The sequence below is a fragment of the Equus caballus genome, chromosome 3, assembly GCF_041296265.1.
Source record: "Equus caballus isolate H_3958 breed thoroughbred chromosome 3, TB-T2T, whole genome shotgun sequence".
In the NCBI taxonomy this organism is placed as follows: Eukaryota; Metazoa; Chordata; class Mammalia; order Perissodactyla; family Equidae; genus Equus; species Equus caballus.
The window spans coordinates 106662382-106686463 of NC_091686.1; the positions used below are offsets into that span (position 1 = coordinate 106662382).

A 24082-nucleotide genomic window follows, 5' to 3' on the forward strand; every position below is an offset into this window, starting at 1 on the left:
GTTCCAAAATTAGTTGTCACAGTCAGGCTATAAATCCTGCAGGACAGGAGTTAAAGGAGTGAGTTGGGAACCGGGACCCTTGGGTCTACAGGGGCCTGTGGGAAGTCCAAAAAGGTAAGGGATTTCTCAAACCCTCCACAGAGGGGCTCGGCCAGCCATTGAGCTGGGAAGCTGGCACTTAATAGCTAATGATTATTGAATGCTTGCTATGTTTTAGGTACCTTCCATTTATAATCTCATTTAATTCCCACTAGCTTTATTTTACTCATTTTGCAGATGTGGAAACTTGCTACCGTTTTTCTGCACCAAGACATAGGGTGAATAAGGGGTGAAGCTAGAACAAAGGTGGAGGCTGACTTGAATGTACCTATTATGCTTTCACTAAAGATTTCAATTCATTCATGGTCCATAAGTGTTTATCTAGCACCTTGTATGTGCCAGGCAGACCACCAAGCACTAGTGGAACAGAAAAAAATCAATGAATTTTTGGTCTAGCAAGTGATTGAACTGATATAAAAACAACTGTGATATTAGACCAACAAAAACGATGTAGTGTGGATATGTATCTAGTTCTCTAGGACCACTGGGAACATGGTTTTAATTCCAACTAGAGTGCATGGAAGAGCTTCTTGGAGGGGGTAGTCTTTGAGATGAAGAATAGATGGGTCCTTGACAGTCAGAGATGGAGAGAAGGATGGGCCAACTGACTTCCCCTTAGCTCATGAGATGAGTTCTCTCATTTTCCCATAAATTGAGCTGGCATGGCACTAATCCATCTTCTGTCTTTTAAATTCCTTGTATTTGGTTGGAGAGTGGTATCCTAAAGAGATAAGTAGGAGAAGATAAAATTTTCCCCAATTAAAGAATGTACTTTTAAACCAGAGAAAGACTGTTGAAACCCCCTTCTCTCTTGGCTTCCATCAAGCACTCTTCTTCTCCAGCCACTCCTTCCTGCTCTAGTTTAAGGGCCCTTCTTTTTTCAACCCTTTAATGTTGATGTCCCCCCTTCTTCCCCAAAGGGGTCCTCTTTTAACCTTCTTCCTTTCTCACACCATACACTATATGTGTGATCTCATCCATTCACGTGACTCCAGTTCCCAGGTATTTTCTGGTGACTCACAAATCTGTAACACCCAATCTAACTTCTCTCTTAAGCTCCAGATCCATATACCCACCTCGCTATTAACCATTGTACTTAAATATTCTAAAGATACATCAGACTTGCTCAATATGTCCCAAGCATGCTTCTTTTTCTTTGTTCCCCACCACCACTGTGAGAGATACCATGGGCCATCACTGAAGTCAGAACCCTGGGGAAGCAGTCTTGGTCATCCCTTCTCTCATCATCCCTACATCCCACCAGGTACCCAGTCCTTACTACATCTTAAATCTGTCTCCGTTCCTAATCTATGGCCTTAGTAACCAGTACTAGCTACTATTCTTGGAGGAGTGATAAGGAGCATAGATCCTGGAGCCAGAGTGTGTGGGTTTGAATCCTGGCTCCATAACTTAAGATACTAATCCTCTCTGTACCCTAGTTTCCTCATCTCTAAAATGGAGGCAAAAGATAATACCTACTTCTTGAGTTGTTGTGAGGATTTAATGAGTAACGGAACAGTGTGTGGCATACGTGAGCATTATTTAAGTTTTTGTGATTATAATCGAACATTTCTTCTACTGAGCAATGTACATTTATCTTATAGAATCTCCACAACACTATAGGGATTTTCATTGATCCTGTTTTACAGATGAGAAAACTGAGTCTTCAAGAAGGGAAATAAATTGCCCACATATCTAATGAGTAACAAAGCCGGCATTCTAACCCATAACAGACTGACTCCAAAATTCGTGCCCTTGACCACTATGCTGTCCAGATTCACCCTATCAAGACCCCTAACCAGCCTTCTGGCCTCCAGCTTTGCCTCCCTCTAATGGCTCTTGCACACAGCTGCTTGACCATGTTGTAAAGGACACTTGTTTTAAGAAGATTAAGTCGTCAAAAACGTCAATGTTTCCTCCCTGGCTGGCCTTTCCTCATTCGAGCCAGGCTCTAACACCCTCATTTTCCATCCCTTTGGCCAAGACTACCCAGGAGTGAATGCAGGACTGCCAGGGTTCATAAATGCAAGTAAGTGGTTAGTAGGGACTTAATATTATGGCCACGCATTTATGGACAGTTAAGCCGCCTGGAGGGGGTTGAGAAATATATTGACCTCCCTCTAGGGCTTGAGTCAAGACTGCCTCTGTGTGGACCCGCGATCCTTCCGGAGTTTTTCCACCTCTCCAAAAGGAAGATACCTCTTATTTCAAATGGACTGTGAGGCTTAACTAATGATTATGAAGGGCTTACAGGTGCTAGAAGACAAAGGCATTAGTTAAATACACATGTAATATAAATCATATGTGGATAAAAAGAGACAACTAAATTAGATCAAGCAAAGGTCACTCATTTACTCAGCTGGGCACTCTGAAAGTTCATCCAGGATTGTTTCTTGCCAGGAGTGAATGAATTTGAAAATAAAGATTTTCAATGGTATTTTGCTCACAAAAGATTCCTGCAGTGGGTAAAGAATGATATTGCTCATGGTAACAGCAATCAGAGAGGCTGGTGAGGGAGAATAATTTGAAAAATGAATGTCTCTTGCTATTTTCCTTTGACGAATGATCATAAAAGAGCGTCTAGGTTTAATGCTAGGTCCCAGTTTCTTGAGCCTGTGTTTTAGAAACTGATTGGTTGTGGTTTTTCACTGGATCTCCACCAAGTCCAGATCACAAAATGTCACTTTGCAGTTAGATGGCCCCCATCTGAAAGGCACCGAGAGATGCCAATTGCAATTCAAAAATCTCAATTTTCAAATATACCTTACAGCTTATTCCTGGTGAGAAACACTTTCCCCCCTCATGGGCATGCTAAGTGTTGTGCTGAGAAAAAAGGTGGAGAGTGTTCTTTTGAATGAAGGGAATTTGCAACTAGGAGCTCAAGTCCCTGAAGCTCAGAGGCCTCCCTTTTTTTAGTGCTTCTTGCTGGGCAGCTTTCCCATGGCTTCAGGGAAGAGTAGGAGACAATTGAAATGGGAGAGGTAAAAGGCATAGACTAATGGCAGTTGGGTTTATTACCTCCCCAACTTGGGCTTCAATCAAGGTTATAATCCATATGTGCGGGTACCCAGTAGGCCCTGTGCTCTCAGTGGACCAAGTTCATGTGGAAAGCCCTGGGCAAACAGGAGTCTTATATTGAGATCTGGGATTGCTCAGACAAATATCTTCCTGTCAAATTGTCTTGGGCAGGCTTGAACTCAGAGATGGTAGACTCTGGAGAGATCTTAGCAATGGATCTGAAATAATGGAGCAATGAGGGAGGCAATGTGATGAAGTGGGAAGTTTTGTTTCCTGGTACTCTTACTAGAGAGTTTTCTGAGCAAGTCGTTCACCGTCTCTGCACCTCAGTTTTCTTCTCTTTGAAATGAAGGTGTTGAGCCGGGTGACCTCATGTCCCAACATGCTATGCTTAGGTGACAACCGGGGCTCAGTCTCTTTCAGCAATGCTTTGCTTTCACCCAAAATGTACGACAGAATTTGACAATTGTTGCCGAACAGATATTCAAATTTTTCTATCCCACTGTATTTTATCTAGAAGAAAAATAATCCCCTTGCTACTTTTGCTTTCTTCTTGGTGTTATTAAAAAAATAAAAAGTGAGAGAAGGGGTTGTGGAAGATGGACCCATTTGGTCTGTTCAGCAGATTTGCTGTTTGATTTTTTTCTTATCCCTTTTCTTACTGGCCAGAAGGGTTTGATTTAGTTGGAAATGGCACCTAACAGTGAAAATCCTCATTATCTTTATTGGTCATGATCCTCGCACCCATTTCTTTGTCCAAAGCACTCAAAACAGGCTATTAGGTAAAGTATTCACTAGGACACCTTTAGGGCTGGTGTCACCGTGTGGGGAGAAGGATGATTTCGGAAGACTCCTCTGCAATGAGCATCTCATCACTGCATAAAAATCACAGGGGGTTTGTGATACACAGAGAATGTGGCCATATAATGTCTGTCCCAACTGCCACAGTGAAAAAGGCCAGCTCTTGTACCATGTGGTTATAATGCAAGAACAGGTGACACATGAGGCTGGGAGATCATGTGTCCTTGTCAGTCAGCCTGGTTGTCATGTGTGGCTCTGGCAATTGGATTCTTGCTGAAATTAGCCACGAGTGCCCTAACTTTTATAGGAAGAGTGATGTGGTGGTTAGCAAGGGAGATGGCTGGTCTCCCCACTAGGTTCTGAAGATACAATTGAGCCTGCTGAGAACTTCCTGGTACTATATGGTTTCTATAGAAGCATAGGGATAAATCACATCATATACTTTAGCTGCATCCCTGAAATCTTCCACAAGTGGAACTGCCATTCCCTGAGCCTCGAGTTGGGAGATTCTGACCTTCTTTCAAGTTTGATGAAATTTTGATCAGAGAGAAATTAAATCTAAATCGCTATTCTGTCATCAGACCGTCTGCTATGGTGGCGGATCTTTTATGGAGAGATAGTATTGTTACGAGATGAAAATAGTAAAACGGTGTAACTGCCCCTTTCCTGACATTTTTATGAGCTGCCTAGACATGTGATCATTTTTTAGAGCACTGTCTAGAAAAACTACACACAGACACACACACAGACACACACACACACATCATTTTAGCCATCATTTTACTTTTTCACCTAACATGAAGACTTAACTAAATTAAAACATAGACACATAATGAATATAATTATTCATAGATTATTTCCTTGATGACTCTAAATAAGAGCACTCTCTGATCAGTGGGAATAGCCTAACTCCCATCATTTTGCTGTGTGTGTATAAGCCCACAAGTCCAGCAGGTTCCCAGAGAAATTGGAAAGACTTACTATAGCGATGCTTAATTTTGTTATGAATTTGGGCAGATTAAGGGGAGCTTGAAGCCTCAGGCACTGTAACAATGGGATGACTTTCACCCTAGGTGGAGGTAATAGAGCTAATTGAGCATGCTCGTTAAATCTTACCCATCTGCAGGACACATCGCACGATTCAAGATGATGGGCTCTCTGCCAGAAATAATGATGCTTTTACTCCTTTTTCCTTTTTGCCATTTTCATGGGACAAGTGCGTTATGCCTAACAGGACTCCATACAGGACTTGACCAAGGCCTGCCTAGTAGAACTCAAATAGACTTGTAGGTTTTGCTTATTCCTGCCTCTCAAATTAGGAGCTGAATGTTTCCAGCTTACTCTTGGCCAAACTAGCTGTGATTTATCTACTTTTGTATGCTCTAGAGAAGAGTTTCTTGATAACACTTAAGTACTATTCATCTTTTGGGCCAGATAATTCTTTGTGGTGAGGGGGGGCTGTCCTGTGTATTGTAGGATGTTTTGCAGCATCCCTGACCTCCACCTATTAGATACCAGTAGCATCCCTGCCTCCCAACAATCACAACTAAAAGTGTCTCCTGCCATTGCCAGATGTCCCCTGGGAGGCAAAAATCGCTACTGCCCTAGAGATATTTCTGACACAAAAGGATGAGAATTTAGGCCTTCATATCTAAAATACAGACTGAATCTATCTGGCCACCTTATTGGGAGATTTCAAATCAGTTTTTAAAGGTTAGCCTAGATTGCTACCTGATTCAACTCAGCAGGACAAATCATACCATGTTGCGTATGAAGTGACTATAATTTATTAGCTCATTAGTCCGGCCTTGAAATCACCATTTTGAGCACTTGCCCAGGCTGACCAAGCTTATAGGCTGAGTTGCTTTTTTAGACTCAAGGTTTCCCCTCTGCTCTGAGGCACTCATTGCAGGAACTCCCTGAGCTTACCATGGCTTGGTGCACTTACTGATAAGCAGCCCTTACTTGTGCATCCAACGATTTGAAATCTTCTGCTGCCATCACTTTCCCAGTGGATATAAAAGTTCTGCTCTATAAATGAGAAGGACAAAGAAGTGCTGATCGCAGAGCTAAGAAGGAGAAAGACTGACCTGTCTCATATACCCTCCTCTTTCCACCTTCACAGGAGAGTTCAAGACTTCACAGCCTCTTGAGGGTTTAAAAGGGCAGCAAGAGTCACTATGTTCATTGTTGGCATCTTTCTAAATGGCCAAGATGAAGGTGGGGAGAGTGATTTTCCCCAAACTTACACTGCTGGTCTGCCCCCACAAAAAAACAGAAAGGATTCTCAGTTTCTATTCTCTTGCTGTCTTCACCATATCTTATCACATTCTGTGGAGTTAAAAGCATACTGGCCGATTGAGGATGTTTTTCCATTCAGGGGTATGTCATGCACACTGTAACACCATAATAATTACTGAAATATGCAAGAGAGGCACATTTCATTTTACCTTGGACTTGATGCCTGCAAGTAATTTGGAGACTGGGCAGCCAGTTCCAGTATCCTGATGGATTTTTATCTGACCAGGTGTTCACTTTGTTCCCTGCTTAGGAAGTCAGCAAAGAGCTCCTCCTCATGTTGACTCCATTGAGCAAGGCCATATGGTGGGCAATGCCTCCCCTCAATCAATGTAGTCACATGTTCATTCATTCTCTGATGAGACAGTGAAGGGGAGACTCCTCTCCTGTCCTGGAACTTTGTGCTTGAAGCAGAACTGAAGAGAGACTGCTGGAGGCTTCATGTTTTTTTTTTTTGGTAAAAAAATGAAGGGTACTAGCTAAAGTCATTTATTTGCATGCTGAAGTTCTAGGATATGTTCCAAATTCTGCTTGTTTTATCAATATGAATAAACCCTTTGGAGATAAATCATACTAATAAACATAGTATTCAAAGAATTAAGGCAACTAAGATTCTATTTGGGTGTATCTCTGTTTTTAGCCTTCCTTGGTCAGAAGGACATATTAATCTATTTTTTCTATGTGCTAAAGGCAATTCTCTTTCATAAATACATTTAAGCACTTTCTAGAAATAATTTTACTATAAACGTTACAAGTACAAAAACTTCATTTTCTATTAGCTATTTTCCATTAGTTATGTTTTCTATAAGAAAACATACTTCATATTTCTATATTTCTATGTTCACTTATAGAAAGTACAATGAGTTACCTTTGCCAACATAGATGTGTATTGATATCCACATAAAACTATTTATTTGAAAACTGCCCTACGCCTGAACGAAATTGATACCATTAAGGTTAAAAGAATTGTCAGAGTGGATTACAGTTGATACAGATACATTTACTTAAAGTAAAGTAGAATTTTAAACACAGTAAAGAAAATTCTGAGTTATAAGATTGGAAACTATGTTAGGCCACTGGGTTCATATCTATTTTTACTATGAATTTGTAGTTGGTATGAAGTCAAGTTATCAGCCATTTTTAATTGCAATATACAGGGTTATATTACCGGGGTTTTACAAAGATTTTATAAGGATTTCAGGCTATGTTTTTTTCTATAGGTATTCTTGTATTGCTATTATAACTATAATTCTACATACGGTAAAAATGACCAATAAGAAAAATGAAAAGTAAGTAAAATGGTGATTATTGTTAAAATAATCCAGTACTTGGAACTGAATTCAAACTTGAATCTATAGAAGTTAAGTCATTTATGCTTTTCATATCCAATTTAACAAGTATTCCTTCATTCCTGCAAAAGGTAACTGTTTCTTAATGTATGAAAAGTTCTTTCACATCTCTCCACTTTTCTTACTTGCAGCATCCTTATTTAAATGCATAGCCAGGAATGAGCTGCTGGCAGCTAATTATATCAATTGCAAAACTATTACAAATTTTAGACCCCAAATGGACTGTGTAATCAACCTAAACTCAGGTATCCTTCTATCCTTTTGTCAACATTCCAGATTCTCACATATTTGCAATTTATATTCTTTAAAGACCAGATGGAACTGAGTCTTACTTGCACACATACAAATTGATTAATAGAATTATAAATATCACCTATAAGAGGTTCTCTACTTGTTGTATGTATGTGCATATCCATATAAAAGAGTGCTCCTTTATTAGCTTCTATTTTCTCTCTCTCTCTGGCATTTATCATTGCCCCACATTGTTCTCTCTCTCCCATCAGACTGCAAAGGGCACAAGGACGGGGACTTTGCTTGCTTTGCTGTTGTATGCTCAGGACCTAGAATTGTGCCTGGCATGCTGTAGATGCAATAAATATGAGAGTGAATGAATGAATGATTATATGATGAATCTTGAGAACAGTTTAGAACTTATCTGATCCAATCCCTTCTTTATACAGATGTGGAAATTAGACTAGGGATGATTTGTTAAATTGATTTCTTATCCATTCATTTACTTCTCAATCCTCTTGTTCATCCATCAAATATTTATTGAACACCTACTACTTACCATTGTTAGTATTATCTGATTTTGGTTCCAGAAGAAAAGAAAACAGAGACTCTGCTTTATAAGAGAGGTCAATGTTAGTAGGGGAAACAGACAGAAAAAATAATGACTCTGTGCGCATTTTTGTACCTTGGGGAGAGAGGGAGACAAAGGAGACTTTGAGAGGTGGTGACATTTGCCTTGAGTGTTAAGAGAGGAGGAGAAAGAAGCAAGTGATGATGGAAGTAAGGGAGGCTGTAGGCGGAGGATGAGCAACAGCAAAGGCTTGGGGGCAAGAAATGGCATGGCGTGTCTTAGAGACTCTTAAGGAACTAAGCATGATAAATGTATGAAATAACTTTGGGAAGGGATACACCTTAGTGGTTACACTGTGGGCTCTGGAGTCAGAATGCCTGGGTTCAAATCCTGGCTCTATTGTTTATGAGCTCTGTAACTTTGGGCAACTTAAGCTCTTTATGTCTTAGTTCCTTATGTGTAAGGTGGAAATAATAGAACTTACCTCATACAGTAAAATATGGAGCAAAGATGAAAAGAAATACAATTGTGCCTTATACATAGTAAGAGCTTAACGAGTTTGGAGCTATCATTATTATTATAATTAGGAAATGACAAGGCAAGATAAAATTGGCCAATTTGGTTAGGTGAGATTGAAGAATGTAGCATCTGAGTTTTATTCTGTATGGATTGGGACACCACTGAGATGAGCATGAATCAAGAAGGGAAATATTTGGATTTTATTTTAGAGAGAAAGAAGTCTCAGGTCACAAAACAGAGGAAAGTCTGCCAAGAGAAGGGACTGAAGACTTCAGACCTGTTTGGAGGATATGACTGGACAATGGCATTGAGGAGGCAGAGCCTCCAGAGAGATAATTCAGAGGTGGGGCAATAAGGGTGAGGGAGGAGGCTCAAGGGTCCCAGCTTGGCACTTGTGTGTTTAAGTGAGGTCATTAACCAAAACCCTGGGTATAGGAAAATTAGCATCCTTAGAGATTGCTCAGGAGAGCATTATGGTGTAGAGCTTTGTTCCTCAGAGTGTGGTCCATGGACAGGCAGCATCAACATCACCTGGGAGTTTGGTGGGAATTCAGAATTCCCAGACCACACCCCAGACCTCCGGAATCAAAATCTGCATTTTAGCCAGAGCATGACATTAAAGTTAGAAAAGCACTTGTCTAGAGGAGGTTTACAAACCACAGGCCCCTGACCAAATCTGGCTCACTGTCTGTTTTTGCTTTTAGCCTATGAGCTAAGAATGGTGTTTACATTTTTAAATGTTTATAACAAATTAAAGGAAGAATAATATTTTGTGACACATAAAAATTAGATGAAATTCAGACTTCAGTGTCCTTAAATAAGGTTTTACTGGAACACAGCCATGATCATTCATGGACACATCACCACCCGAAAATGTTAGAGTTGAGTAGCTGCCTCAGAGAACATACGGCCCACTAAGCTGAAAATATTTACTATCTGGCTCTTTACAGAAAGTTTCCTGACTTCTGATCTAGAGAAAGGACTTGGGAGTTAGGAAGACCTAGGTTCTCGTCCTAGCACTGATAGTTCCCCACATGTAGTTAGTTACTTAAAGTCTCTGTTCCTCGATCTTTCCCACTTGTTAAATGAAGATATTATTTCTACCCCATGCAATCATAAGAATAAATAGGAATAATGCATCTATTGTACTTATCCCAAAGACTAGCACATAGTAAGTGTTCAGTACATTTTAACTGTTGTTCTCATTACTCAATAAAAATATTAATAAATGACCACGGTACATCCCAAGTCTTTTGCTTTAATCCTAGATATTTCTCTCTGATACAGATTTCTTTCAGGCACATCTACACTGCTGTCTTCCTGAACATTGACTCTAAGTTACCTTGATTTTTGCCCCTGTCCAACTAACTGGTTTTAGAGAAATCCATAGTAATAAAGAAAATTGCTCCTTCATGTCAGTAGTTAGGGCTGTCATGAATAATAATATTAATAACTAATAACCTACAGTGTGGTGTAGATACTAGGGAACAATTTATTTTGGTATTTTTATGGCATCATAATGAATTTGTTTGTTATTCTTTGTAACTCTACTTTCAAGGCATAAATCAATGTTGTTTTATATTCTGGGCAGATACTGTACGTATTTCCAGAGGTTTTCTAGGGTAAAGAATTAACATTTATTAATAGTAGCACGAGCATGGGCTGTTTTGAACACATTTTAAAAGCATCAATAAAGAAATCACTGCCATGGATATTTTTCCCATTTTGAGGGAATGCTGTAAATAACCATGCTGGTATTTAATGCTTGGACCTTGATTTGAACTTAAATTGAATGTAGATAAACATTTTGCTTATCTCTTCAATTGAAGTATAACTTTTCCTCTAAAGGAAGATACTGTTTCAAGAAAAATGGAATGTTCCTGCCTTTTTAAGTCTGCCTTTTCTTATTAGCTACACTCTGATATCTCTTCTAGCAAACACCGATAGCCAGGGATGCTTAGTGCAAAGAACAAGACAACAGCAAAACTGAGAATTTATGTGCTGCTATTTCCTGGTTGTGAACATAACATTTGGATTGTGGTGTTAAGTATCAGATAATTTCCTTAGATCTTCAATTATTGTAAATATCTTCTCTTAGTACAGCCTTTAAGAGTTAGGAAATAGAGACATTGACTCAGATTTTTAACAAGTTATGATCATTACAAATGAAAAAGAACAGAATATTGTCTCTTAATATGAAACAATCTATTTCTTTGCAACTTTGTAGAGACAAATTCGTATGTTTTCTATTTATATTCTTATTCTCCATTTTATTTTGCTTTGTTAATCAATAAACATTTATATTTCTGATTGGCATCTGCTAGGGTTATGCTAAAATTATGCTATATAATTATTGAGAATATTTCAAACTTCAAACTTCTTCAAATTAAGCATTTAAGTGAGAGCTCTTTCTAGAAGACCTTAAGTTGTAAAATAGAGTGAAAGAATTCTCTAAAGTTCTTTTAAAAATAAAAGAATATATACTGCATTTAAATTACAAACAGTGCAAAAAAGCCTTTAAAATGACCATTGCTTAAAAGAAAATATGTATTTGGTTCTAACATATGCCTGGGACCTGCCTATTAGTAAATGTGCAATATGTGAGAACTGTGGATATTCCCCCAATTAACATTATCAAACTGCCAGAGTGGAGAAACTAAGCATGCTGATTTTCTGTGCCACATTAAGCATAGTGAACTTGCTATGAAGATCTCACCCTCCCATGCATTTCCTTTCCATCCTAGAAATACTAACATAGTAAACATTTGATAATGTAAATTTCAGCTTGGTTGAGAGAGGTAGCCAACCTCCATAAGCAATCTCACCTCTTGGTTGTGAAATTACTATAAACAGTTAAAAAAAATACTGACTGTACAGGGTTAGGTAGATAAGTAATGATACGGAGGGAAAAAAAATGCCATATTTCAAAGGAAATTTAACTGAATATTTCTTACTTGACAATGTAGTCTTATGAAAAATCTTAGCAACAATGAATGTGCTGTTCTAATTTGAAGCACTTTTATCACATGAGGTGCCTGGAATGCCATTGTATATTTCCACGTGTGACAATGTAGCCTTGTATTTTCTTCTTGGCACATAGCTCTTTGAGCTTCTGACTTTGGAAGGTGAAGTTGTTTGATGACTTGAATCAATTATAAAATGGGCACGATTTCTGTTACTGAGTATTCTGTCTGTGGACACTAGCAATGACATGTTCTGAAAACTGAAAAGGAACAACAGGTCATCCAATGCACTACTACAGGTTTATTCTGAGTGAGCTTTGAATGTTCGGAGAAATGAAGCCCTGGCCAGTTCACTGAGGAGTTTGCTCTATAATCTAATGATTGCATAATCTTTAATGCATGCTCTGGACATTACAGTAAAGGCAAAGGGCTGATTATTCTAACATCTGCATCAAATACCTGCAAAATTGTGTACACTGTATTGTTAGAGCCAAACCAACATGGTGCCATAATAAAGTTCTTCCCTCTGTTTCTGTAACATAATAATACTTTGTTCTGGGTGACCACTAAGGGGTTTATTCAAAAGGAGCAGCAGAGAGTGATTTAGCAATGATAGATAGCTACATGGCAATTACAACTGCTAAAAATCGTAGTTGATCAAATGTTTCTTTAGAAAGGCATCATCATATTTCTTTTATGCATTTTAAGAGTATACATCCAATACATTTCGCTTGTGACCTGCTTGGAAATGCTCACAAGAAAGTAAAGTATTTCCTTCTAGTCCTGCCTAGTTTTATTTTCTTTTTTACTCCTTTCGGAAAGAAAGCTGAGATTCAACCGTAAGATTAAATTATAGAAAACTTTAATGTCTCCCAGGTAGGTAGGCAGTAGGGGAAGAAAGTGAAGTTGTTTATCATGTCGTCATGTAATATCTTTGAATTGGCTCTTGGACAAGGATTTCTGCAGGACACGGTATCTACACAGATTGTTTAAATGATGAGACTTTAATGAAGAGGCTACTTATAGAGATGTGAGCTTGTAAAGAGAACAAATAGGCATGTTGGGGCACCAAGAGACTAGCAAAAACTGGAAGTCTTCAGAGAGGGGACTTAGCATGAAGCTAATCATGTTTAGGCTTCAAGGCTCCACACGTTGTACAGACTGCTTCCAAGGTCCTGAGTGGGGCCAGCAAAATGTTTTCATGATCATATATTTTTTATTAAATTTACAACTTTAATTATAAAAGTTTTGGGCTCTATAAACCTTGGAAATGCCTAGAGCCAAAGGGCAAGGAGATGACATAGTGTTACCTGAGCCCTGAGAAAAGTCAAGTCATGGGGGTAAGGGAGGGGCGACCACCCAGCAGGAGATGAAGCTGTAGAAACATACAGCTGTCTTTAAGAGAGCAGCACAGAAGCAGGGAGAAAGTGGGAAAGAAATACCTTGAATCCTCTCCCACCTCACTTTCTGGCTTCCTGATGGTGCTTTTCATTGGCTGAGTCCAACAGGAAACTTGCAGCCAAGGAGCCCAGGAGAGGCTGTCCATGGGCATCCTAAGGTGTAGAGTCCAGCAGAGAAGGATGGAGAATGGACTAGGGAGGGGAGGAGAGAGAGGGGAGGCAGAAGAATAACCAGCAAAATAGTGAAAATTAAAGTTGATGTTGTGACCTGTTTTCTAACTCTGATGTTTTAAATGTATAATTTTGTGTTTTGGATTCTCTTTTGGAGACCCCTGTGAGCATGTGAATCGAGGGGTTTTCTGATGGTAGATTCCAAGAAGAATAAAATGCAATATAATGTTTAAAGTTGTACTGCAGACTTTGGTTTGCACAAAAGCCTCAGTGAGAACAAGTGACAGAACACGTAAAAGGGCCCATGAGCCAGTGTGTCCCATGCGGAAAATTGTGATGGGGAAGCGAAAGGAAATGACCATGAGTTATAAACAGAATTATTCAATCTACAGACACTTTCCAGACAAACAACTACCTTTCAGCCTGAGCTTTCGTTAATAACTGTTCAAATATTTACACATATCACTGATGAATGGATATGAATGTTAACCTCCTGAAGCGTTGTCTTGGAGATGAAAGTAATGGCTTTTCTGGTAGGGCAGAGAGAAGAGAATTTATTTTTCATGAATGAGTTCTAGATAGAGAGATTGCAAATTACTCAAGTCAATAAATTGAGGGGGTTAGAGTGGGATTGTTAAGCTCTAGGTTTTTCCTTCTAAACTCTGAGTTAGTTTTTTGTGTGTGTGAGTTTCAGTCAAAGGGAATCAGCTTTTCAGCTTTCCTTTGACTATCCTCCCCATCATTATCTGTATGCTATTGTTCCTTATTTAGGTGTTAGATATTTTTTTTCAGCATCTATCACAAACCTGAGTTTTACAAACTGGAAAGCCATTTGCTTGTATGTTTTGATCTTTATTTTAAGAAAAGCTGTGTGATGTATCGATGGTAAAGAATGCTTTGATAATGCGTGGCACCATTTTTCCTATTCTTAGGTTATCTGTTTATCACACTCCCCAGCCTCATGTTCCAGACCTTGCTCTTTTATATTTATTTTCTAGTAAAAAGAAACAACGTGTAGCTCCCTGTAAGGGTTCCATGTAGGATTTTGTTTGCACTGTTCCCTCTGTCTGGCTACCCTTCCCACTTCTAGTCACTCATCTAATTCTTACTTTTCTGGATTCAGATCTGGCCTCTCTTGTAGGAAGCCATCTCCCAATCCCTGAGCATCTCTATCTCAGCATTGATATATCACATATCATACCAAATCTGTGTGTTTGACTCTGCCTATTGGACCATAGGGCTTTTCAAGTCAGGGAAAGGATTTAATTCCTATTAGTATCCAGAGTGTGCAGGATCTTGCATGAAGCAGGTCCTCAATAGGTATTTGTTGAACTGAGCAATTGTATAATTGTAGAAATTTCATTTTCTCCAAAGTAGGAAATACTGTGTAATCCTCAAGGTAGCTCTGGTGTCCTAGTTAAAACTTAGTCCAATGTGTAAAATTTAATTATCTCTCTCTGATTAATTGGCTCCTGAGATGACTTTTGGATTTTCCCTGTGCTTGGGGTAAAATTAGACCAGTAAGTGTCTGCTTCATCACACTAAGCTACCTGAAAGAGTAAGTTGTACTTTTTGTTAAGACTACATTGCAGATTAGGTAATACCTTTAATATGAAGTAGCAGAGAAGGGAACTAACCCTGATTGTCACTATCGTGCCAAGGCCACAGTGAGTAAGGTGGCAATGACAGTGTCTATTATCACGACAGATCCTTATGCCCACTCTATTATGTGGAGAGAATAGGAATCTCATTGTCATTTTTAGCCGGAGAGATCAAGTAATTTTCCCAAGGTCACCATTCTAGAGGAAGCAGGATTTGAACCCTGGTCCTCCTGAGTCAGGTCCAGTGCTTTCTATCTAGTATTCTAAACGTCTTTCATCACTGTGAGAAGGCTCGTCACAATTGGGTATTATTTTTACTTTCATCTAACCAATACTCATTACCTTATATACAGTTTTGATGAGGTTTTGGTCTCTCCTTAAAGGCAAATGGTGTACATTTTCATCAGTTTACTGACAGTTGGCTTTTGGAGGTAGTGCTGGAGAGGAAGGGAGTCTATAAAAGAGGTGGGTAAAGAAATGCTAGAGATTGATGATATATTGATCATATAGCTTTTCTTAGGGCAAGAAAACAGACTCTTGAAGATAATAAGTTTCTCAGGGAAGATTTATACCAGTATTCTTAAAGATGCATGGAATATATACCTTTCTAGGAAGTGGATTGGAAATCTACTTTGGGTCTATACCTATGATGAGTCAATTTGCCAATGAAGTGTTTTGGGGTTAGACTATTTCCTATCTGCTTTTCTAAGTACCTGAGTGTTTTATACCTTGCTAGGCATCATCCATTTCAGAGGAGAGCACTTTTAAAATGGGTTTCCGTCTAAACTCAGTCACATTTTTAGTGCACAGTGAAATTAATTTGAATAATGGGCTTTATTTTCTGTGTGCTTTCAGCAGAATTGTGAGCATGGAAAGAAAACAAGGCAGATTTGTAGGGTAGCTGCAAAGTGAAAAATATGCATTTGAATGAGTGATGGCATGTGGTTGTTTGCATTCCTCTACCTCTTGAGGATACTTCCCCAGGGGAGAAAGGGGTGGCTCTTGTCCTTGAATTCACATCAGGACATTGTGACACTTCATAATATAGATTCCAGGGGAAAAATGTCTTGAGATTTGCAAAGTCTAAAGAGGCCCGGCAAAATGGAATCCATTTGCTTAAAATGGTAGGGAGTTTATTTACTGGATTAAGTGTGAAGTATGTTGATAACAGATGGAATGAGTGATCACATGACATATTTAAATAGTCTAAGGATAACCTCGATGTCCTGGTCAATGTTCCTTCTCTCGATTAATGCCAGTGCTAATTAACTGGCACAAGTGTTCCTAGCCATATGGGGGATGTTGCTGAAAGCCGGCTGGCAGCCTATATCCAGCCACTACCTGTACGTAATTTAGTGCTTGCTTGGTGCTTTGGGACCTCCATAACGGTATAGTCCAGCACAGAGAGAGCTGATGGTTGCAAGCATCATGTTTTCTTTGTTTGTTTTGTGCACATCTTTCCATATGTGGGTGATGAATTAGAAAGAGCATTGACTTATTGTAGGATGAGTGAACTGTCCTTGGTCCATGTCTGTATGTGGGTTCCTTGAGTTTCTGAGTGGTCTGTTAAATGATCTTTATTCATAATTCCTAATAATGGGCAGCTAATTCAGAAATGATCTTCATTGAGCCAGTGCTGTGCCATGCAGCTGTCTATCTGCCTTATGACTTGAAATATGAAGGGAAGAGCTAGTTTAGACCAATAGAGTGTAACGCGCTTTGGGAGTTAGGTTCTAAGCGCGTATCCAACTATGGTTCTCATAGGAAGCGTTGGAGCTAGGGGAAAGAGTGCTGGATTTGGAGTCTGGTAATTTGGGGAAGAATCCACTTGTGTTGGTCACAAGCCTTTTGGCCCTGGGTACTCCAAAGAGCTGGCTTGAGAAACAGATTTAGCTCCAACTATGTCTAGCAGTCTTCTCCAAGCCAATTCAAATAACAGTAAAATTGAAGTAAAAATAGGGTGACCATATACTTTATCATCAAAATAGAACACCTAAAAGTGAAAAGAGGAGTTCGCAATAGTTACTCAGGGAACACAGGCATAAAGCGGGACTATCCTGGAGATGCTAGATGTGTGGTTCGCTAAGTAAGGCTACTGTACTTGCTCTGCAAATGCGACTTCAAGACAAGACCCTTCAAGCTCTTGATTCCAACTGGATTTCAGTTCCTCAGGCCCTCCCAGACTGAAAATTGAAGCTTTCATTGCCTGGGAAAAAGTGTTGTTGAACCTCTCTGTACCTCAGTTCGCTATAAATTGGGGATTATAGTACTTGCCTCTCTGAACTGGGGGAAGGATTAAATTAGATGTGTGTAAAAGTACCTGTGACAGGGAGGGGCTGTCACACAGGAGTTGCTCATTAGTAAATGTCTTCTTGTCCTCCTGCATGCTTCCTCCCCCTCCTCTCTTCCCCAAGTAGACGATTGTGCTAAAGCAAATGTATTAATATACATTTTTAAAGGAAGGGACCATAATTTTGTATTCCTTACTAAATAGTGAACCATTTGAACTTAGCAACAGTGTTTTATCGATCATTTATTGCAACTGCATGGTACCTGGGACAAAGTAATACTCACTAAACATCTATTGAATAGGTGAATGAATTAAAGATTGAAAGAATGGTGATCGTTCCATAGTAAAGGACTTTCAGACAGAGAGGAGTGGCGCCGCATTCTTGGCTGATAAGAATTCAGGAAGCACAAGATCATAGAGTGGTCTTTCCCAAATGGAAACTGAAGCTGAGTGGCAAAATAAGAAGGCTCCTCATGAGAGTTTGTCATAAGCAAGGGAGAACTGGGTCCTCCTGTCCCCACTGGGCTCCCCAGTTCCTGCAGAGTTTCTGAGATGGAGAGGAAGCAAATATGGAGCCCGGCACAGCAGGGAGGGATAAACACGTGTAATTTCCCTTGTGCCCACTCTCTGCCTCCCACACCAGCAATTATGTAGCTCCTCTTTACCAGGCTGCTTGAACAGGCTGCCGCATGCCCAGTGTGCAAAGGACAGACCCAGGAGCCTGAGAATGTCAGCTCTTTTGTTGAACCTGAGAGGAGTTAGGTCTCCACATGTAGTGTCTGTGAAATCTGATGGGCCCTGTCTCGACTTAGTGGCTTTTGTTTCCTGTTTGCACTAAGGGGTCGTAAGCAAGCTTTGGGGAGTGGGGCGTGAGCAGATATTCTTCAGGAGGATGTGGATATGATCTGAGCAGTGGACCAGAGGGCAGCCTCTGCGTTTATACTGCCCAGGTTCAGTCCCAGCCCCACGAATTAATAGTAGTATAACCTTGGGCAGACTCATCAAATTCTTTAAGCCTCCATTTTTCCGTCTATTAGTGATAATAATTACATCTACCTTACAGGCTGATTTTGAAGGAAAAACAAGATAACCTATCTAAAGCATCTAGTACAGTGGTTGACACATAGTAGGCACATAGTACCTATTATCTGCCATTTTTCATGTTAGTACTAGTAGGATCATCACCATCAACTTCATGATTAATGGGTTTTGAAGCTGACCCTTCATTATACCAAATTCTCTCAATGAGGTGATTTCTCCCAGTTAGCTGGCACCAGGGAACCTCCAGAGGGGAAAAGTGGATATTGAAAGACAGGGAATTGTCACATCAAGTATATTACATGCTTCAATAGCCAGGGGCTGATTAGTACAAATCGAATTTTGCACTAACCTTCCAGAGGTAGAGAGTGCACGACTGGGCTCTGTGGGTTCAGTTTGATTATTGTAAGGAGATATTTACACGAGAGGTGTCACGTGAATATCCAAAAATACTATTTTTACTATCTTTGTAGCAGTTAATAACACAGCAATATGCATACATAATACATATCTATATTTAAAAAATTTTTTTAACCTCCCCACCAGGAAAGAGATATACACACCTGAAAACTACTCTTAGACTTGAAGCTTGAAGGCCAGAGTCCACCCTGGGGGGAAAACCAAAAAGATCAAAAAAGAAGCAATCCCCTGTACTTTCAGAGCGGGCTTTATTCGTGTCATCTTTTGTTCTTTCTCGCATGTCTGGGTTGCACTGTCCCTATGCTGCTCTTCCTACTAATATCATTCTACTGTCAGGTTCCTGGCACACCCAAGTAGGAAAGAATTTTTCCGCACTTTGAGCTTGAGCTGGGCCCTGGGAAATCCTCCTGTCCTGGATTTGTAGCTGCATGATGCCATTCTTCAAGCTGAAGCCACTGTGCACCCGTGCACAGAATTTTGGCAATTGTTAGAGTCAGCCCCGCTCTGGCTCATGAGGGGGCTCCGCTAGATATAGACGAAAACTGAATTTCTCCTTTGTGCCTCTGTTCGCGGCTCTCGCACGATGAAAATAGAACCTGCTTTAATCTTGCTGGGCCTGACGAAGAGATATCTGCCAGACTGCAAGTCAGCATTTGCCCACACGATTGTTTGGCAAAATCTATTTTTAAAAATCCATAAATTCTACCAGCAGACAAAATGGGTACTCTTTCTTGGGGGAATGGGAGAGAATATATACCCCAGAATGTGCTCTTAAGTCGTGAAGTGAGATTCTTTTCCCACTTCTTTTTTCTCAGTCTCTGTCTGGGAGCGTGGTATCCTAAAGATGTCCGTGCCCAGTTATGATATGGAGGAGGTCTGTTCTGCCCCAAGGAGGAGGGAGGGTCTGGCTTGTCATTCTGTGACTGCCTCCAGCTGTTCTGGGTTGTGCCAGCGCTGCGTCTGCAGCCGTTTGTGACTCACATCTGCAGGTCACATGAGACTGACCATCGTGACATGTGCGTCACCAGCGTTGGAAATACAAACTCAGAAATCAGGTTAGGCTTCTTTTGGTCTTTTGTTCCTCTTTCTCTTGCAATGGGAGAAGATTAGGCAGTCTGGATGAGGGTTTCATTAGTTAGGAGTTTTTACAAAACCAAACTTGGAGACAGTTAAAGGACTCAGATTAATGTAAAGATATAAAAGGCAGGGTTTGTGCCGATCTCATGAGTATGCCCAGAGCCTCTGTAACTCTGCTTTTGCTCACGTTGTCCCCTCTGCTGGGACGGCTCTCCCCGCCCACTCTATTCCCAGCTGTCATCTCATAGACTCATCTTTCCTTTCTCTCAAATTCTGTCCTAATGATTGCTTCTTCTGGTCACATGCCTGCTCATCAGAGATCATTTTAAGGCATCTTTTATTTTGTTTTCCTGAGTGGCTCTTCAATTTTTCAGCAAGGATTTTGTCACTTGTCTCTTCAGCTAGTTTGTAAATTATTTGGAGAACAGAACAATATCCTAAGTCGCTTTGCGATGTATCATCGGTGGCTGTGTATGCATGTTTAGTTATTTTCCTTTTTTATTAATATTTTCAATAAGTATAATATATCTTCATTATCTAAAATTATGAATAGAGATAAACAAAATAAATTTGAAATAATTGAAAATACGCATCTTAAAATGGCAAACACTGTTCACTTTAGGTGTATAGCTTCTAATACGTATAATTTTAATCATTCCATCTGGTGATGAGAGGTGGAGGGAAAGAACAATGTGTTTCGTATGTATTAACTCCTGAATCCTCTGAATAAACCTATGGGGTATGTGCAAGGATCATCTTTATTTTAAAGATGAAGAAACTGAGGCTCAGAGCTGTGAACTGACTTGCCCAAGGTTGTAGAGCTAATATGTGATAGAGCTTGCTATCCGTAGTGTTTCGTAATTTACTTTTTTTTTTCACTTGACCACATGGTAATCCATTAATTTACTTAACAGGCATTTATTAACTACCTGGCATGTGTCTTGCATAGTGTTAGGAGAATTTTGCACAGAATAGAATTAGCCTCCACTCTCATGAGGTGGGAAGGAGACAATTGAAAAATCAAATACATGTGATCTATGTTCTATGATAGGAGAATTTCAGGGTACTGTGGGGGCACACAGCAACACCCACCCTAACCTGGAAGTGGTGCACATATTTATTTATTATCATTGTTCATCATAGCATTATTTTACATAAACTTTTTATTTTAGAGTAGTTTTAAATTTATGGCAAAGTCGTAAAGACAATACAGAGAATTCCCATATACCTTGTGCTCAGTTTCAGCTAGTTTAATGTCTTACATTCCTATGGCATGCTTGTCACAACTAGTGAACCAATATTGATACGTTACTATGAACTAAACTCTATATTTTAATCAGACTTCGTTAGTCTTTCCCTAATGTCCTCTTTCTGTACCAGGATCCCATCTAGGATACCACATTACATTTAGTCATCCTGTCTCCTTAGGCTTCTCTGGGCTGTGACAGTTTCTTAGACTTTCCTTGTTTTTGATGATCTTGACAGTTTTGAGGGGTACTAGTCAGGAATTTTATAGAATGTGCCCCCGTTGGGATTCGTCTGATGTTTTTCTCCTGGTTAGACTAGGGTTATGGGTTTTTGGGGAGGGAACTCACAGACATGAAGCACCATCCTCAACACAGCATGTCAAGAGTACCTACTATCAACATGAATTCTGATGCTGTCAACCTTGATCACCTGGAAAAGGTCTGCGTCAGATTACTCCCTACCCCGCGTTTCCTATTGTGCTCTTTAGAAACAAGTCACTAAGTGTAGCCCACACTTACAGGGTGGGGAATGATGTTCTACTTCCCTGAGTGGGGAGCACGATTGCATTTTTACACTGCATGAATATCCCCTACCGATTTCCCTAACCCCCTGTTGATAGACATTGAGGTTTTCCCATTTGTATCAACTATTAAAGCAATGCCACATGAATGTCCTATACAAATATCTTTGGGCCCCTCAAATTATTTTCTTTAGAATAAATTCCTCTACATAAATTAGGGTCAAAAGGTAGGCAATTTTAAAAGACTTTAAATTTATATTGGTAAATTACTTTCTAGAAAGGTAATGCCTGTTTACACTGGTAAGTGCTAGCTTCACCAAATCATAGCAATGCTGCATATTGTTCCTTTTAATCATTGGTGATTTGATAAGCAGAGAATTTAAGCATGTAGGGGGTGTACCATTAAAAGAAGGTTGTAGAGTCGAAGTCCTATTTTGACTGAGAAATCATAATCACTTCCTTATTTTATAATCGACTAAACTCAGGTTGACTAAAAAGTTAATTCAGTGGGTATTTGCTGGACCACGTTCTGGATATGTAAATAGTTTCTACTCCCAAGGATATTTCGGTCTAGGGATGAAGGCAACATAAAAAAGCTCAAATTATTCCTGCAACTTGAATAATACCTACAATTCAAATTGTACTTACATTTATTCCATTAAAAATTCACAAAATACCTCTTTAGACAGTCTACATGACTTTTCATGCTGAAAAAATGGTGACGATTGCTTGAAGTATTTCTGTAGTGCTAAAATTTATTTAACATGAAATTTAGAGGCCGACGTAGATGGAGAGGTTATCGGTGCATGAAGGAACCTACACTCCAAACAGAAATTGTTTATGTAAATATTGGACTCTGAACAGATCTTCACTGAGGAAACCTGCCTTTGTGAGTTCACAGTTGCCAAATGGGAGGCGATTATGAAAGAATTATGAATTCCAAGATGTAGTGTTACATGCTCTTAACTTTGGATTCCCAAAGGGACCAATTTACTAATACTAAGTGTATGAGTGCTAAATGGGATGTGGGGAAAACAGAGCTGTACAGATTCAATAAGTGTGGAAGTGAATTTTAAATAAATAACAGTAATGTGGGTGTTTCAAATATTGAGATTTTTGTCCTAAACCCTATGCTTATTTGGGATAATCATAAGGTACTGTTTCTTGACTGGTTACTAGAGAAAAACAGAAAAAATTCTGAGTATTAACAGCAAAATCCACTGGTTCTGCTGTATCTGACCATGAAGAATTGATAAGAAATTGGGAATCATTTAGATAGAATCAAAATCTAAATATTGATACTAATTCCTTTCCCACAGGGATGTATTCAGCTGTTCTTCAGTGAATCCAATTACGTATTCCTCTCGCTGCTTGTCAGTTCCTTGTTTATCCCAAGGAGAACCATACTGTTGATGGCACTGTTTTAGAACACACTTGGATTAGTAGGGCAAGAGGTGAACTTGGAAAATCATTTCTTTTTTGTTTTTTTGAGGAAGATCAGCCCTGAGCTAACATCTGCTGCCAATCCTCCTCTTTTTGCTGAGGAAGACTGGCCCTGAGCTAACATCTGTGCCCATCTTCCTCTACTTTATATGTGGGACACCTACCACAGCATGGCTTGCCAAGCTATGCCATGTCCTTACCTGGGATCCGAACCAGCGAACCCCGGGCTGCCGAAGCAGAACGTGGCACTTAACCACTGCGCCACTGGGCCAGCCCCAGAAAATCATTTCATTAAGGCGAAAAATCCATGAAACTGTGCTGCCGATCCTCCTCCTCCGCCTCCACCTTCTTCTTCCTCTGTTTTTTGCAAGTACACTGTCTTCTGTGATGGAAAGACTATATCTGCTCATATTATTTAGTGTTCTTGGGTTGTTGATTTTAGGAGCTAAAGTCTTTGCTCAGCTTAAAGTAAGAACAGCAAAGAGCTCTGGCCAGTCTCTGAAACAATGGCAGCTTTTAGTTTCCAAATTCAATTAAAATCATTCTTAGTGGCACAAGTAAGCAGGAAAAGGAAAGATATTATGGTCATTCTTTTTAGTGTAATTGCAGTGGTGGTCGGTGTTGTGGCTTGGGTTCATGCAGTGAGTTTCTGCAGTGACGATGCCCCACATGTATCCAGGGAAATAATACCTGAAAGGATCGATGGATCTGAAGCCCACTTAGAGGTGACACTGTGCCCTAGGACTGTACATGGCCCCCATAAAGCTAGAATGGTCTTGCATCAGAATTCCTGCTCCTCAAAGCATCCCTAGGTACCCTCTGACATGGAAATCCATCACCAGAGCCATTCTCCTTTCTAAAATGAGTATGAGTGAAATGGAATATACAGCCTCTCTGTGGAGTTTATAAGTCCCTTCAGGAGCAAGGTTAAAGGTGGGTCGTTATTTCCATTTTAGAAGGTAATCCCGAAATTCTTTGTTTCTATCAGTGGCCCGTCTGATCCAGTCTGATGGGTATCACCCTCT

General features: G+C 39.8%; 1 protein-coding gene across 5 annotated transcripts in view; it reads left to right on the forward strand.

The window, feature by feature from the left end:
* Positions 1–24082, forward strand: part of PPARGC1A (PPARG coactivator 1 alpha) — a 608099-nt gene that overhangs the window by 443153 nt on the left and 140864 nt on the right. Inside the window, exon 1 of one of the 5 annotated variants that reach the window (XM_070262540.1) lies at positions 19610–19824. The exons of the other annotated variants lie outside the window; for them this stretch is intronic. The gene's annotated coding sequence lies outside the window, so the exon portion shown is untranslated. Of the gene's footprint in view, positions 1–19609; positions 19825–24082 lie in introns of those variants that run through there. 5 annotated transcript variants of the gene reach the window in all.